Here is a 14299-nt window from a genome sequence, read left to right on the forward strand (position 1 = left end):
TATACGTTTCGCCATACAAAAGCTCTATAAATAACATTTAAGATACAAAGGACCTTCAGTGCTAAAGAGATACGACATCTATTGTGCTTCTTGGAACAGCCTTTTATATCCTCTACGAGAATTATTTCTAACTGGAAATAATTCTTCAAGAGGAAAATACAACAATTTTCCCTTTTTCTTCCCTCCATGCTGCTATTTATTTACTACCAGTATATTATTAACTCTGCATAAAGGTTCCCATTTGAATCAAATCAACAATTTCAGTCATTTGTTAATACGGGCAGGTATTGTTCAGACACGTACACAGTTCTAGAACTCTGAGGAAATGAAGGTGCTGGCTTTTATTTGCCTCATCCCATTTGCAGCAGTCGTTTACAAATTGTCATTACATATGAGAGGCATACATGAAAATTCCTCAAACTGTCTCTGATAATTAGTCCAGTTAGACTTATACTGCCTTTTCTGCTGGAAGTCCCTCTCAGTAGGGATGAGTGAGAAATTTGCTCCTCAGAGGTAAAGCAAAACAGATGTCCCCAAGTTTGCACCTTCCAAACTAAATATAAAATCAGACATAATTTGTATTTGGAAATCTGTGGATTTTTTTTTCTTACACTTTCAAAGGCTTCTGTGAGAGAAAAAGCACACATTCGAAAAATATGCAACCTCCGTCCCATGTGTTTCTAAACTACACCAAAGACCACTTTAACCACTGGGGATATGCATTCATGATTGTGTCCATTTATGTGTCTCTTTCAAAGAAAGAAAGAAAGAAAGAAAGAAAGAAAGAAAGAAAGAAAGAAAGAAAGAAAGAAAGAAAGAAAGAAAGAAAGAAAGAAAGAAAGAAAGAAAGAAAGAAAGAAAGAAAGAAAAGAAACGAAAAGAAAAGAAAAGAAAAGAAAAGAAAAAATAAATATAGATAAGGTTTTTTGTTTATCACTCCACCTAATATTCTGTCAAACTGACACAAGTTGAAAGTAGGAAAAGACAATGCAATGTGTATATGATCCAAACAAATTCTAAAATTCAAAGGCAGCCATGCCTTCTCATCTTATCGCTTCAACACAGAGCCTTTTAAATGGACTCTTTCCACATGTTCAGCTGTGGGTTCATTAATATATGTTGAATAATCAAATGACATCTATCTATTCATGTGACATCAAACACTCAAAAGGAACATGTGATCTGGTAATAATAGCAAAATTAAGTTACATTTCAGAACTACCACAATTTTTAATGGTGTAATTTGTAATATTTTCTAGTTTTTGAAAGTTACTTTCTAAAAATAATTTCAGGCTTTTAAAGAGACAGGAATTTTTCAATTTTTATTCCATCCTCTTAACAATTCCTAATTTCCCTGGAAATAAGAAAGCAGGTTCCCCTTGACATTTAGTCCAGTTATGTCTGACTCTAGGACGCGGTGCTCATCCCCGTTTCCAAGACGTAGAGCCATGTTTGCCTATAGACAGTTTCCCTGGTCATGTGGCCAGCGTGACTAGACATGGAATGCCGTTTCCTTCCCATCATACTGGTACCTATTTATCTACTCGCTTTTATGCTTTCGAACGGCTAGGTTGGCAGGAGCTGGGACAAGCGACAGGAGCTCACTCCATCGCATGGATTCGATCTTACGACTGCTTGGTCTTCTGACCTTGCAGCACAGAGGCTTCTGCGGTTTAATCCACAGTGCCATCACTTCCCTTCAAGGACATGAAAGCAATGATTAATTTTAAAAGAAAATGCCAATGGCCAACAACAGTAACTTCTCTATCACTACTGCAAGTACCAGGGTTGATTATTTTCAAAATTTATTTAAAAGCTCTAAAGCGACTCACAGATAGGCCTTGGTCTGAGCAGAGGTCTTATCCATACATACAGATACTGTACATGCATAGCTATTAAGGAGAAATTGATCCTAACCATAATAAAATTGTGTTTATATATTGGTAGAGAACATAACTTTCAGGATTTCATGTTTGAAAACAATACTATGAAATTCCAGTACTACCTTCAATAATTCCTGATTATCCAGAGGTTTCTGGGGCCGTCTATTATTGGCAGAATGTTTTCAATGAACAGACCAATGACTTGCTTTTGTTAAAACTGAGCTGATGTATTCCATTACAGAAAATACTAAAAAGTAACAAATAATGTCATTTTTCTGAGTTGTACTTTTCAAAACGGTAGCCATGTTAGTCTGCGCAGACAAGGCACAGAACAAAAGGAAAAAAGAAGCAGAAGAGGAGGAGGACAGAAACATTGTGATACCTTAAGGATATATTTTATTGTGAGCTTTTGTAGATCAAGTCCACTTCTTCAGACATAAGTGGGAGACTATGTATTATTTATACATGGCTCCAAGACAAAGAGAGGTTGTTTAGTAGACACAAGCTGCAAATCACATGGATCAATGTGGCATTTCCCATCTAGTAATGACTTAAGACCTCCGTTTTATATTCAATTCTTTTCTTTTGAAACTTTTTTCTGTTCTGATATTTTTCTGAGTGGCTTTGTTTGCCCCTTGCATTTCAGAGAAATATCACAATTTGGCTTCAAAAGAGTTTGCCTTCATACATGAAATGTCACTTTTGCCTGGGGGAAAAATGGAAGGGAAAAAGAAACCTCACAAACCAACCTGTCTTTCAGTTTTGCAGACACTGCTATTTTTCCCCCTCCACCTGCCTTAAAGTCTGAGGTCAGATGGTGATGTCGTTCTCTTAAGCCTTTTTGGAAAAAATGGTGAAGGAAAAAAAACCTTTGGAACTACATTTTTAAAAATTTGCTTTTATTTCCTTTCATATATACATGAAAACTATTTGCTCCCCTTCAGTAACAGAGGTGCCATCCCAGATTTAACTGCTAAGAAATTGCTATGGAAACTTGAAATGTGCCTGTCAGGCAGTGAGCTGCTTCTAACAATGGGCAGGCTTGAGGTGTTTTCGTCACATTCAGAGTGGATCCTTTGAAATGATTTGGACTTAAATTAGCCATGATTAACTAATCCCATGGAGTTTGGACCAGCAGAAGCACAAATTTGTTCCCTCGTAAAGGACAAGGTAAAAGTCATCAGTAAGAGGGAACAGATCCAGAAGATGATAGGGCTAGGCCAAAACTTTCCTGATTCTCTTTCTACAACCTCTTCCTTTTCCCTTCTTCCTCTTTTTTCTGACACCCTTTATCCCTTTTTCATTTTCCTCCCCACTCAGGAGGCTTTTGGGGGCTCAGACTAATTTTGCCAGGTATCTGTATGGATCATTGTAGAAGGGTTTTGAAATCAGGTGGACAGCTTTACAGGGGCTTCAGAGGGCCAGTAGAAGTTTTCCTGCTAATGTGTAGCTAATATGCATACAATGGAAACTACTGTTCCCTCTTGATGATGGTAATAATGATTTCACTTGTGCTTTCTAAAAGCTGAAGATGCCATACCTACTTTGAATCTTTAACCATCTATTGCATAGGAAACAATATACAAAGGTAAATTCATTCCTCTGGATATAATATTTAAAAGGCTGTTGAAAACTGGTTGATGCCAATTGAATCATAGTATATAGTTTCTATCCAAGGGACGTGGTGGCGCTGCGGGCTAAACCGCAGAAGCCTGTGCTGCAGGGTCAGAAGACCAAGCAGTCGTAAGATCGAATCCACGCGACGGAGTGAGTGCCCGTTGCTTGTCCCAGGTCCTGTCAACCTAGCGGTTCGAAAGCATGCAAATGCAAGTAGATCAATAGGGACCACCTCTGTGGGAAGGTAACAGTGTTCCGTGTCTAAGCCGCACTGGCCATGTGACCATGGAAGATTGTCTTCGGACAAACGCTGGCTCTATGGCTTGGAAACGGGGATGAGCACCGCCCCCTAGAGTCGAGCACGACTGGACAAAAATTGTCAAGGGGAACCTTTACCTTTACCTTTATATAGTTTCTATAATTCTAATAGTACTTTCTAATAGAAAGTTTAGATATACTACAAATAAATTTAAGGAGTAATTAGTTTAAAGTTTTATATATTAATATACTAGTAGAATTGTGATAATTAATTAAAGGGGAGGATCCTAAGAAGTGCACAGTCAGTTTTACATCACTAAGAGGCTTTGGGGACATGTTTCCTGAACACCCACACTGTCCCCATAGTATGTGTAAAATGTATTTTTGTATTTTGGAATCAAGCCAGAATTTAACAAGTTTCCTGTCCCAGAAGAATGGAATTGCCCTGGAGGTATAAGCCACAACTCCTAAACTTGTAAATTAAGCCTGTGCTTATTTTCCAATGACCAATCATATACACACACACACACACACACACCTCAAAATACAGAGGTGAGAAAATACACTATAACAAATAAATGTTTTTCACTGTTTGGGAAAACAATTCTTGCACAGGGAAGCCATTGAAATCCATAAACACCAGCAGAGATTCGACAAAAAAGAAGAAAGTTGAAAACTCAACAAGGCCTGGCTCCCAGCACTAAAAAATACAAAAGGTCAACAAACTCTACCCAGCCACAAGGACCAGGGATCATTGCACGCAAAAGACCAGCTAACGACATCCATCAATCACAGTGACAGATAATTTCTCCCTCTTATCACAACAATACATCCACAACAAAAATATGCTGATCACCATAATCACCCAGTCTCCTGAAAAGGACAAAAACTGTTCCCACAGCTATAAATACTCAACTATCCAACAAACTGCAACAGAGCACAGACAGAGTTCTAGCTCCTGTCCTGTGAAGATGCCAGCCACAGAGACTGGCAAAACATCAGGAAGAACAACCTTCAGAACACAGCCCAAAACCCACAACAACCAAATAAATATTTATTTATTTAATATCACCTAGATGACCCAGAGAGTTATTTCCAGCCCAAGATTTCTGCCACTATTCCAGCCTTTTCTTCTCAGTGAATTTTCTGCATGAAAGACAAAGAGGAAGGAAATGGTAGAACAACAAAGAATGGTTATGAGCGGAGGATGTCTTGGGCTGAATCCCCCATAAAATATAGCAAAGCAGAATGGGGATGTGAAAAAAATCCTAATCTAAACCAGTAAGTTCTGATACAGTAAGAACAGCAAGGAAAAAGATAAAAATGCCAGTTGGCATGCTTTGGGTCTATTTCTTCCCTCCGTTTATTTATTACCAGTATATTATTAACTCTGCTTAAAGGCCCTCATTTGAATCAGATCAAGCATTTCAGTCATTTGTTAACACAGACAGGTATTGTAGAGACATATACACAGCTCTAGAACTCTGGGGAAATGAAAGTTTTCATACAAGAATGTTGGCTTTTATTTGCCTCATCACCTCTGTAGTGGTTGTTTGCAAACCGGGGTCAGGGTCACATAACTCTCCTGATACAGCAGCTCCTTTGGCAGCTGATCCATTCCCGGGCACAATTCAAAGTGCAGGTTGTAACCTATAAAGCCCTAAATGGCTTGGGTCCAAGCTGTCTTAAAAACTGTATTACCCTTTATGAGCCTGCCCAGGTGTCATGATAATCAGGGGAGGATTTTCTCTCTTTCCCACCAGTCTGTGGGATCATGGGAAAGGGCTTTCTCTCTTGCTACTCCCAGGCTGTGGGCCTCCCTCCCACAGGGGGCCAGGCTGGCGCCATCTTTGCTGTCCTTCACAAGCAAGCAGAGACTTCTCTCTTCAGGCAGGCTTTTCCTTAGTTTCCTTAGTCTAGCTAGGAGTCAATAAACAGGATGATTTATATCTTGTTGCTTCTAAATCTATTTTCAGAATGCTTTTACCTAACATTTTAAATATAATGTTACTAATTCTTCTTTAATATTTGAATAATTTATTATTTTTAGCTTTTAATATTGTGTTTTTAATGATGTAAGCCACCTTGGGTCCTTTTTTAGGGTAAAGGCAGGGTAAAACATATTTTAAATATATAAATGAACAACAACAACAAAAAAGGCCTGGCAGTATATACATATACTTCACCCAAACATTTGAGATGAAAAATTGAAAATCACCAGCCCTTTTTTCAGAACAGATATGATAAAGGTTCCTCAGAGCAGATGATCCAAATAACACTGCTCCTATCCACAATGGTGGCAAAAACAAAATAATAATTAAAATTGTTAATGGTTTGGGTCCATTAATAGAACTCTGTCACGGTGACACCTGAGGCTGGTTACCTCACCCTCCCTGTATTGCTTCTGCCCCGGGAATGATCTGGAAACAGATTTTATGTACTCTTAGGTGTGTTTACATTGGGTCACATGGTGGTATTCTGCTACCTTAATGAGCAGAACACTAAGGGGTATTTGGATGGCAGTGGAGGAGAAAGAGAGGGAGAAGAAGGAAGTTCCATTGTGTCAGATAACCTGCCCTGGAGTAATACCAGATGGAACCCTTTGTTTCTAGCAAAAGTGTTTAAAAAGGGGGGAGGGGATAGTTCTATAATGGGTATTCTGCTCTCCTGGGTTAATAGTTTCTCAGGTACTGACAATAAAGTCATTATTGTCTTGAAGCATAAATCAAATTACCTTTGATCAACATGTCCTTCAAAAAGTATGTCTTAACATAAATTTGCTCACTAGAAAGAAAGTAAACCCACAGGAGTTAAACAGGGAGCATATTCTATTAGTTTAACTCCCAATTTACATAGCTTTTTAAAGACCTCACTCTTGACTTAGCAAATCCACACACCTTGAAAGACATCAAAAAGCAATGCAAAGAAGTTAACTCCAAGGAAGGTGACTCATAAGTAAGGCTTCTATTTAAAAAATGACTGATCAACTTGTGGTTAAAATATTTATATTATAGATTCCAGAACACTTTTCCACAAATTCCCCTCCTCATGTTAACTTTTTTTCCCTGAGAGATAATTATAAATATCAATTTTGCAATGTTTGAATGGCAAGTATTTTCATCATAAGTTGAAGTACTACAGAACTCTCCTGAGAAACCTCTGAAGATTTCCCCCCATTTTCTTGAAATTCCTTTATGTTTCTCCTGAGGAGAAATCCTAAATTCACTTTGAATTTTGCTTTGAGTAAAATATTGCTAAAGGGATGTACAGACTCCTCCTCCCCACTCCTTGTTGAAATGTTTTATTAGTGGTACTAGGAGTAGTACTAGCAGCACGATTCAGGGTACATGCTCTATAGCAGCCCAAATATATATATGGGATGTTACTTTTTGACAGAAAATCCCCCTTCCAAATCATTTTGTCTCTTGAAATAGATTGCCTTAGATTGAATGCTTAAATACAGAGGGTCAGAGACTTCTACCTGATGTATTTATTATCTTTACTCACTTGTCACCGAAACATGCAGTCCTCTGTAGGAATAGAAGTAGCACTAGGTATAAAAAAGGAATATAAGAAGTGACAGAGTTAGAGAGAAATGGGACTCTACCATATGCCTTGTTATGTGCTGTCAAATCAAAACTGGCATATATCAACCTTAATACAGCTTTCAAAGTAAATGGGGTATTTGAGGAGTGGTTTTACCAGTATCACCCCATCCCCCAACAAGTTCAATGGCTGGGTGGGGAATCAAACCCAGGTCTCCTGAACCCTAGTCCATCACTCTATCCACTACACCTCACTGGTCACCCCACCATATTCTTTATCGCTGCTTAAATGCTGCTTTCTCCAATTAGAAAAAGTGGCTTTATAGTAGTACATATTTACGAGTACTAAAGAGTGAAATGAAAGTCACACATTTTGGTATACAAAGGATGTTTCCTCTCAGACTTAAATTCTAGATAGCAAAGATACCCTGTCTAGTAGGACAAGTGGGGATATTGTTTCACCCCAGACGAAGGCCTGACTTGTCAAAGGCTATCCCAAGCAGATAGGTCTTTAAAGGCTACCAAGAAAAGTCCAACTTTTGTTATCAGAGATTCTGCAGAGTGTGTGTTTGTGTGTATGTCTGTAAAGGGTGGGGTAAGAACTTGGGATATCTGACAGTACTTATAGACTGGAGATGGTGGAGGGAATCAATTTTTAAAGAAGGTTCCTATGGGCCTCAGGTAGCAAAGTTATGTCTGTGTTGGCCAGGCACTGCAAGGAGTTGCAGTCAAAAAACTGACATTCTCAAGCTCTGGAGCAGAGAAGGTTAACACCAGGGGTGGGGACTTGAGTCATGGGACTTGCTGTCAAGTCAAACTTAAGTCGCACCTGACTCGATTCAGGGTGGTTGGGGTTTTTTTTCTGGTGACTCGGATTTGACGTGACTCAAAATCCTCCCTTTTTTCCTGGGGGGGGGGAACCCTTGTTTTTAATAGAGACTTGGACTTGGGACAAAGGACTTGGTACCAAAAATTCAAACTTGGAACTTGGTGCCAAAGATTTGGACTCAGACCCTAAAACTTGCCAACATCCCTGGTTAATACATATATTTCCCCTAGCCTGGGCTTTATCTTGAGAGATTGAAGAATGTTGAGATTAGGTCACAAAACACATATTTGGCCTGCCTATAATGTAGGTTTTTGAAATGTAACAAGTCTCAGATTCAAACCCAATGGCAAGCCTGGAATGAAAACAGCCATCCAGAAAGCTTGATCAACTTCATCCAATCGCCCTGCTATTTTAGCAGCTTTCTCTGACTTTAATCGGGTATTTTTAATTTGCTTTTTACACCTACTGGTACATATCATTTTTCTTGGGTGAGAGTGGGCTATCCATTAACATAACAGGTATAAATTGGTTGGCTATGTTAAATGCCTAAGTTGAGTGGAATGGGGAGATCCCCATGAGAACCCACTATGAACCATGTTAGGAGGGTTAGGAAATGACAGCAACTTTCAATCTCTATGGCAACCAAGGATCAATAGCTTCATTTTCTGTTGCAAGATACTGTACGTCAAGGATGAAAGACCAGGAGCAAAACCATTGTATAGTATAAATCAAAATGATATGGAATATGACAAAAGAACAGTTTAGTCATGGAAAAGCATGTGGTATGTAGCATTGTGGCCAGTTGTCAGTTCATTCCATACATGACATTCAGCAGCACATCATAAATTAACAAGCCTGGCTTTGACTCTGCTATCCCAATTTCTTACCAGCTAACGCTGTGCTTTATTCCGTTGTAATACAGTCCCCTTTTGGCCTGCTGGAGCTCATGCCAATGACATCACCTCAGCAGAACACCTGAAATGTTCATACTTGATTAGATTGCTTGGTAACAAGGCTGCAACCCCACTGTGGAAACATTTTTTAATTGTCCCCGTGCCTGAAAGGATAGAAACCTGAAGGGGATCGATTGTTTATCTGGCATTCAGAAGACCGAGGCAAAGATAAAGATTTAGAAGAAGAAAGCAATGGCGTCCCACCCACCCACTTGTAACAATGAACAGATAAAACTTTGCAAAAGTGTCAAGATAAAGATGACTCCTCCAGAGGGGCTTATGCACCTTAGACGCCTCCCGATGCAACACACCACATAGATCGAGAAACAAGATAAATATTTATCAGAAAAGAGAGAAAGAAAAAGTCCTATTAATGCCAAAAACAAAATTTCTTCAAGTGGTACAGTATAGGGTTGCTGAGTTTTTCTGAAAGGTCAAAGGTTCTTGCTGCATTTTGAAAAAGTGATACAACCTCCCAGTCAGTCAGACAAGGAAGGCAGACAAAAGTGAACAGGCTCAAATTTGCTCCGTATTGGTTTCACAGCTATAATAGAACACCAGGTTTGAACAATCTGGTACAAAGTCCACCTGCTTCAAAAACATTAAACTTCCTTCTGTTTCTGTATGTCAAAACGATGTATGTTTTTTTTTTGATGTGCAAAGAAAGTAGCTGTTAATCTAAATGTCTTGAACTCTAACGTGCACATAAGATGGCCATGAGTCCTACTTTGTAGAGGAAATTTTTCTATTTGATGGCTGTCAAAAGAAGACCCTTTGTTTTTATGCTGTCCACTATTTGAAGAGCTATCCAGATTGAAGAAACAAAGCAAAATTCTCAAATATTCTCTAGTCTCCAATGGTCCGTATTGGAGCATATGGTGGCTTCCCAGCTCCATGGGTTCCTGGAGAAGACAAATAATCCAAGTTCATTTCAACAACAACAACAACCTTTATTGGCATAAAGAAAAGAACAGGTTAAAACATACAGTTGAGTGAATAATTAAAATAGTAAGGAGGGGGGGAATGAGACCTCAGAGGTGCTTAGGGGAGTCAAGTTAGTTTTTTGAGGACTGGGAAGTGAGAACCTGTGCAAGGAACTCAGCTACTAAAGTCGTTATTTCTTGAGATAAATCATGAAGAAGAAAGCCTGTCAGAAACTGGGGGGGACCCGGAAAGTCTGAAATGATTGGTCCTAGAGTACGGTCTCGGAGATCTCTTAGCTCTGGACAATGACATAGAATATGCGTAACTGAATCGGGTTCTAATCCACAGAGGTTACAAGTTCTTTCTTCGAAGGGTATTCTGGCATACCGTCCCTTGAGAACTTCGGAAGGGAAGATATTCAACCGCGCTAACATAAAAGCCCTCCTGGTTAGAGGGTTCAGCAGGGACTGCATATAAAGATGTCCGGAGCCAAAGGTGGGGAAGATACCGAAGTAAATTGGGGAGCATGTTTGATTAATACTGGAAACTAGATAAATATACTCAGACTCCCATAGTTTCTCCTTAATAATAGAAAGCGCCTGTTCGAAGAGGCCCTCTGGCACCTCCACCCAGGTCTCCCTTTTGATGTTCTCTTCCACTCTCTCCTTCACTGCCACTGCTTGTTGCCCCACATCCTCCCCTCTACTGCCTTCTCCCTCTCCTTGTTACCTTTGAGGCCTCCCCCTCCTTCCTTCCATATTCTTTGGATTCTTGCCTTTACCCATGCTCTTTCTGGAATGTTCTCTGTCCTTCAGACTCTGCACAAGTATCCCTTTTTTTCCCTTCTCTCCCTCCACATCTATTGATAGCTCTAGCAGGCTTGGTGGATTCACAGTGCTGTGTATATGTTTATATTCAAAATTGACAAGTCTCTGGGACCCTTCGTGATTGGGTTTAGAAAATTCAGCAGCTCCAAAATCTGCAACCAGCTTACGGACTAAGGCTGATTATAGGGAGCATATACACCTCTTGTTACAATAACTTGACTGGCTGTCAGTCAATTTCTCTGCCCAGTTCAAAGTGCTGGTTATTAACTTATAAAGCCCTACACAACTTCAGTCCAGGCCATCTGAGAGATAATATCTCTTCATCTGAGTGTCCCTTGTTTCCCCGCTTTGAGAGATGATCTTCTGTCTCTCATACTACCTTCACTTCCATGTTTGGTGAGGATACAAGAGAGGACCTTTTCAGGGACCACTCCGAAATTTTGTACTTAGTTTATGTGCTGCATTTTCATCCTGACTTTCTTCTAAAATGGAACTTCAAGGTTAGGTTATGGAATGCCCTGCCTCCCTTGGCTCTCTTCCTGCTGTTCTTCAGGTGAAAGGGCAGGAAAAAAAGTCTTTTTAGGTAGGCTTTGAACAACTGAATTAGAAAGGAAAAGGTAAAGGTTCCTCTTGACAATTTGTCCAGTCGTGTCAGACTCTAGGGGGTGGTGCTCATCTCTGTTTCCAACCCATAGAGCTAGCGTTTGTCCGAAGACAATCTTCCATGGTTACGTGGCCAGCATGACTAAACATGGAATGCCGTTACCATTTTGCAGTTTTGCATGCTTTCGAACCGCTAGGTTGGCGGGAGCTGGGAAAAGCGACGGGGGCTCATTCCGTTGCGTGGATTCAATCTTATGACTGCAGGTCTTCTGACCTTGCAGCACAGAGGCTTCTGCAGTTTAACCCGCAGCACCACCAGATCCCTGTTGAATTACAAAAGTGAGCTTTATTGTGGAATACTGTATGTTTCTACTGCTCTCTGTGTGCACGCTCATGTAAGTGTATTTTTAAATTGTTTTTAAAAGTAACAGTCATCTAATAGTACATATTTGTAATCTTACTTATATTTTTAATTGTGTTTTTAGTTTTGCCTGTTTTTAATCACTAGTGAGCTGCCTCACATCCCTACACTGGGAGAAAAGCAGAACAGAAATGAAATATAATGAATAATAATTTAGCTTGAAGCAATTTTCAAAAAAAAAAAAAAAAAAAAAAGGGTTTTGATCCACAAAGTCTCACAGTGAATAAATCTATTAGTCTTCAAACTGCTACAATATTTTGTCCTTTTTGGAGGTGGGTTGTTCTCTTTTCTTTTCCCTTTTCCTTTGGCCAATATTTGAGCTTGAAGTCATGCAGCAATGCTTAGTTCTGCATTCAGTGGGTAATCTCAACTAAAGTGGACCCACTGAATCTATGGGACTCAGGTAAATGTTGACTTACCATTCAGAAATTGATTCGAAGGGTCTAACCTAGTTGGGAATAGCAATTCAATCTAGTTCTCAGTTTTTGACAGCAGTTGTGCACGTTCGATAATCACCTGGCCACAGTTGTTCCCAAAATCGTGAGATGTGTTCTCACTTAAAATATAAAATTATTTCTCAGTTTACACATACAATTAGCACATCCAAATTTTATGCAGTTCTACCACTTCTTGTGGCAGATGGATAAATGGTTACTCTACATGCACTCTGAAGTTCATTGTCTACCAGAGTTCTCCATTCAATTAACACGGAATAGAGTTATCAATATTCAAAGGTACTGTATGTGTCCATTGAGTTTTTCCACCAAGGTATACTGGCTGTCCTCTTGAGGCAATGTGGCTTCATGTGGGTAGGGGAATTTCTGCAGCTATAATACATGGTTCAGGAAAATGAGTGAGAATTTTGAAGAAGCTTAAAGCCCACAGATCAGAATCCAATTGAACTGGTACAACCTTCATGATCTCTCCCTTTTTAAATGCTGCGGGTCTCAGGTTGCAATAATTAGATTTTGAGTTTCCACTGATTATAAAAGAACATTGGAAGTCATGGTTGTTTTGTAGCATGCATGAAAAATCTTGATTAAAATAGTTACAGTTCCATTACTTGCACATACAGGTTATTCCTTTCATTCAACTCTTTTTGTGGGCAGGAAAGACAGCTGAACTGTACTGCTGTCATTGGTGTACCCTCAGTTCATGTTCCAGAAATCCATTAAATTAATTGCAAAATCAGGGAGATAAGGAGGCAGGGAGAAAGGGAAATGAAATGTTGTTCAACTTCTAGTTAACAAATCCTCTGCTTGCTTTTAGAGCTGCTAAATCTTAATTAAAATCTTAGGGTAAAACACAAGTGTTTTAAGGGTCTCTCTCTTGAGCCTGCTATCAAAATACCTCTAAAGCTTCCCTAGATGCAGATTGCAGTTCTTTGTAAGAAGCCATCCTGCTTTCTTTGCAGCTCCAATAAACAATATCTGAGAGATAGCATGATTATATGAAGCTGTGATGTCCAGCATAAAAATATTGACTTAAGTCCTAATGATTTCACTCTCATCTCTAAGTACAATTAAATCTGTATTGAAACCATGAAGAATAGAATACATCTACAAGGTGGTACCAAAGAGGAAACACCTACACAGGCACTGTCCATTGACCTAAATTGTATTGCAGGCTTCAGTCAGAGCAGATAACCTCTGTTATGTAACCATATGTAAATTTCCCTCGTTAAATGGATCTGTTCTAGTTGGGACTATCAATAGGATTCTGGTCATTATGTGTTCTTTTAATATTTCACATTCTCATAGAAATAAGGAAGTTCATATGTAAACCTTTTTAAAAAATCATCAAAACATACAAAAACAATGGAAGTGATGGAAAGTAATTACAAAAGTGCAGCATTTTTCACATTTTATTATATATAACTTAAGAAATAATCAACTGATAAAATCAATGTTTTATTGTGAAATCAAATCGGTTTGCAGACCACACCACTTGGCTTTGAGGAAACTATTCTCTCATGTTTCTCACTATGTGGGAAAAGGTTTGTATCCTGAAACTCTTAGAGCTTGAAGTTACTTTTAAGAATACTGAATACAACTGCATGATGAATTCATCCATAACTGAGCAATGGCAGGCTGATACTATGGGTCCCTAAGCATCATCCTATCCTGATCAGTTATGGGTGGCTTGAGCATATCATTGGAATCATGTTCCTTTAGATTAACTTCCCAAGTTCCAGGTTACTGGTTGAAAAGAAGTATACAGTACTTCAATTCCCGGCATAGATATTTTATTTATTTATTTATTTATTTGATTTATACCCTGCCTATCTGGTCTACTTGACCACTCTAGGTGGCTTCCAGTATAGGATAAAACAATAAAACAACAAGATATGTATTTACCATACAGTAAACTCTCATTATTCTAGATGAGTCCAGCTAATTCAGTTTCTTAGTGAATTTCTCTCAGTATGTGCCAGGAAGG

Source organism: Pogona vitticeps, chromosome 4 (assembly GCF_051106095.1).
Source record: "Pogona vitticeps strain Pit_001003342236 chromosome 4, PviZW2.1, whole genome shotgun sequence".
In the NCBI taxonomy this organism is placed as follows: Eukaryota; Metazoa; Chordata; class Lepidosauria; order Squamata; family Agamidae; genus Pogona; species Pogona vitticeps.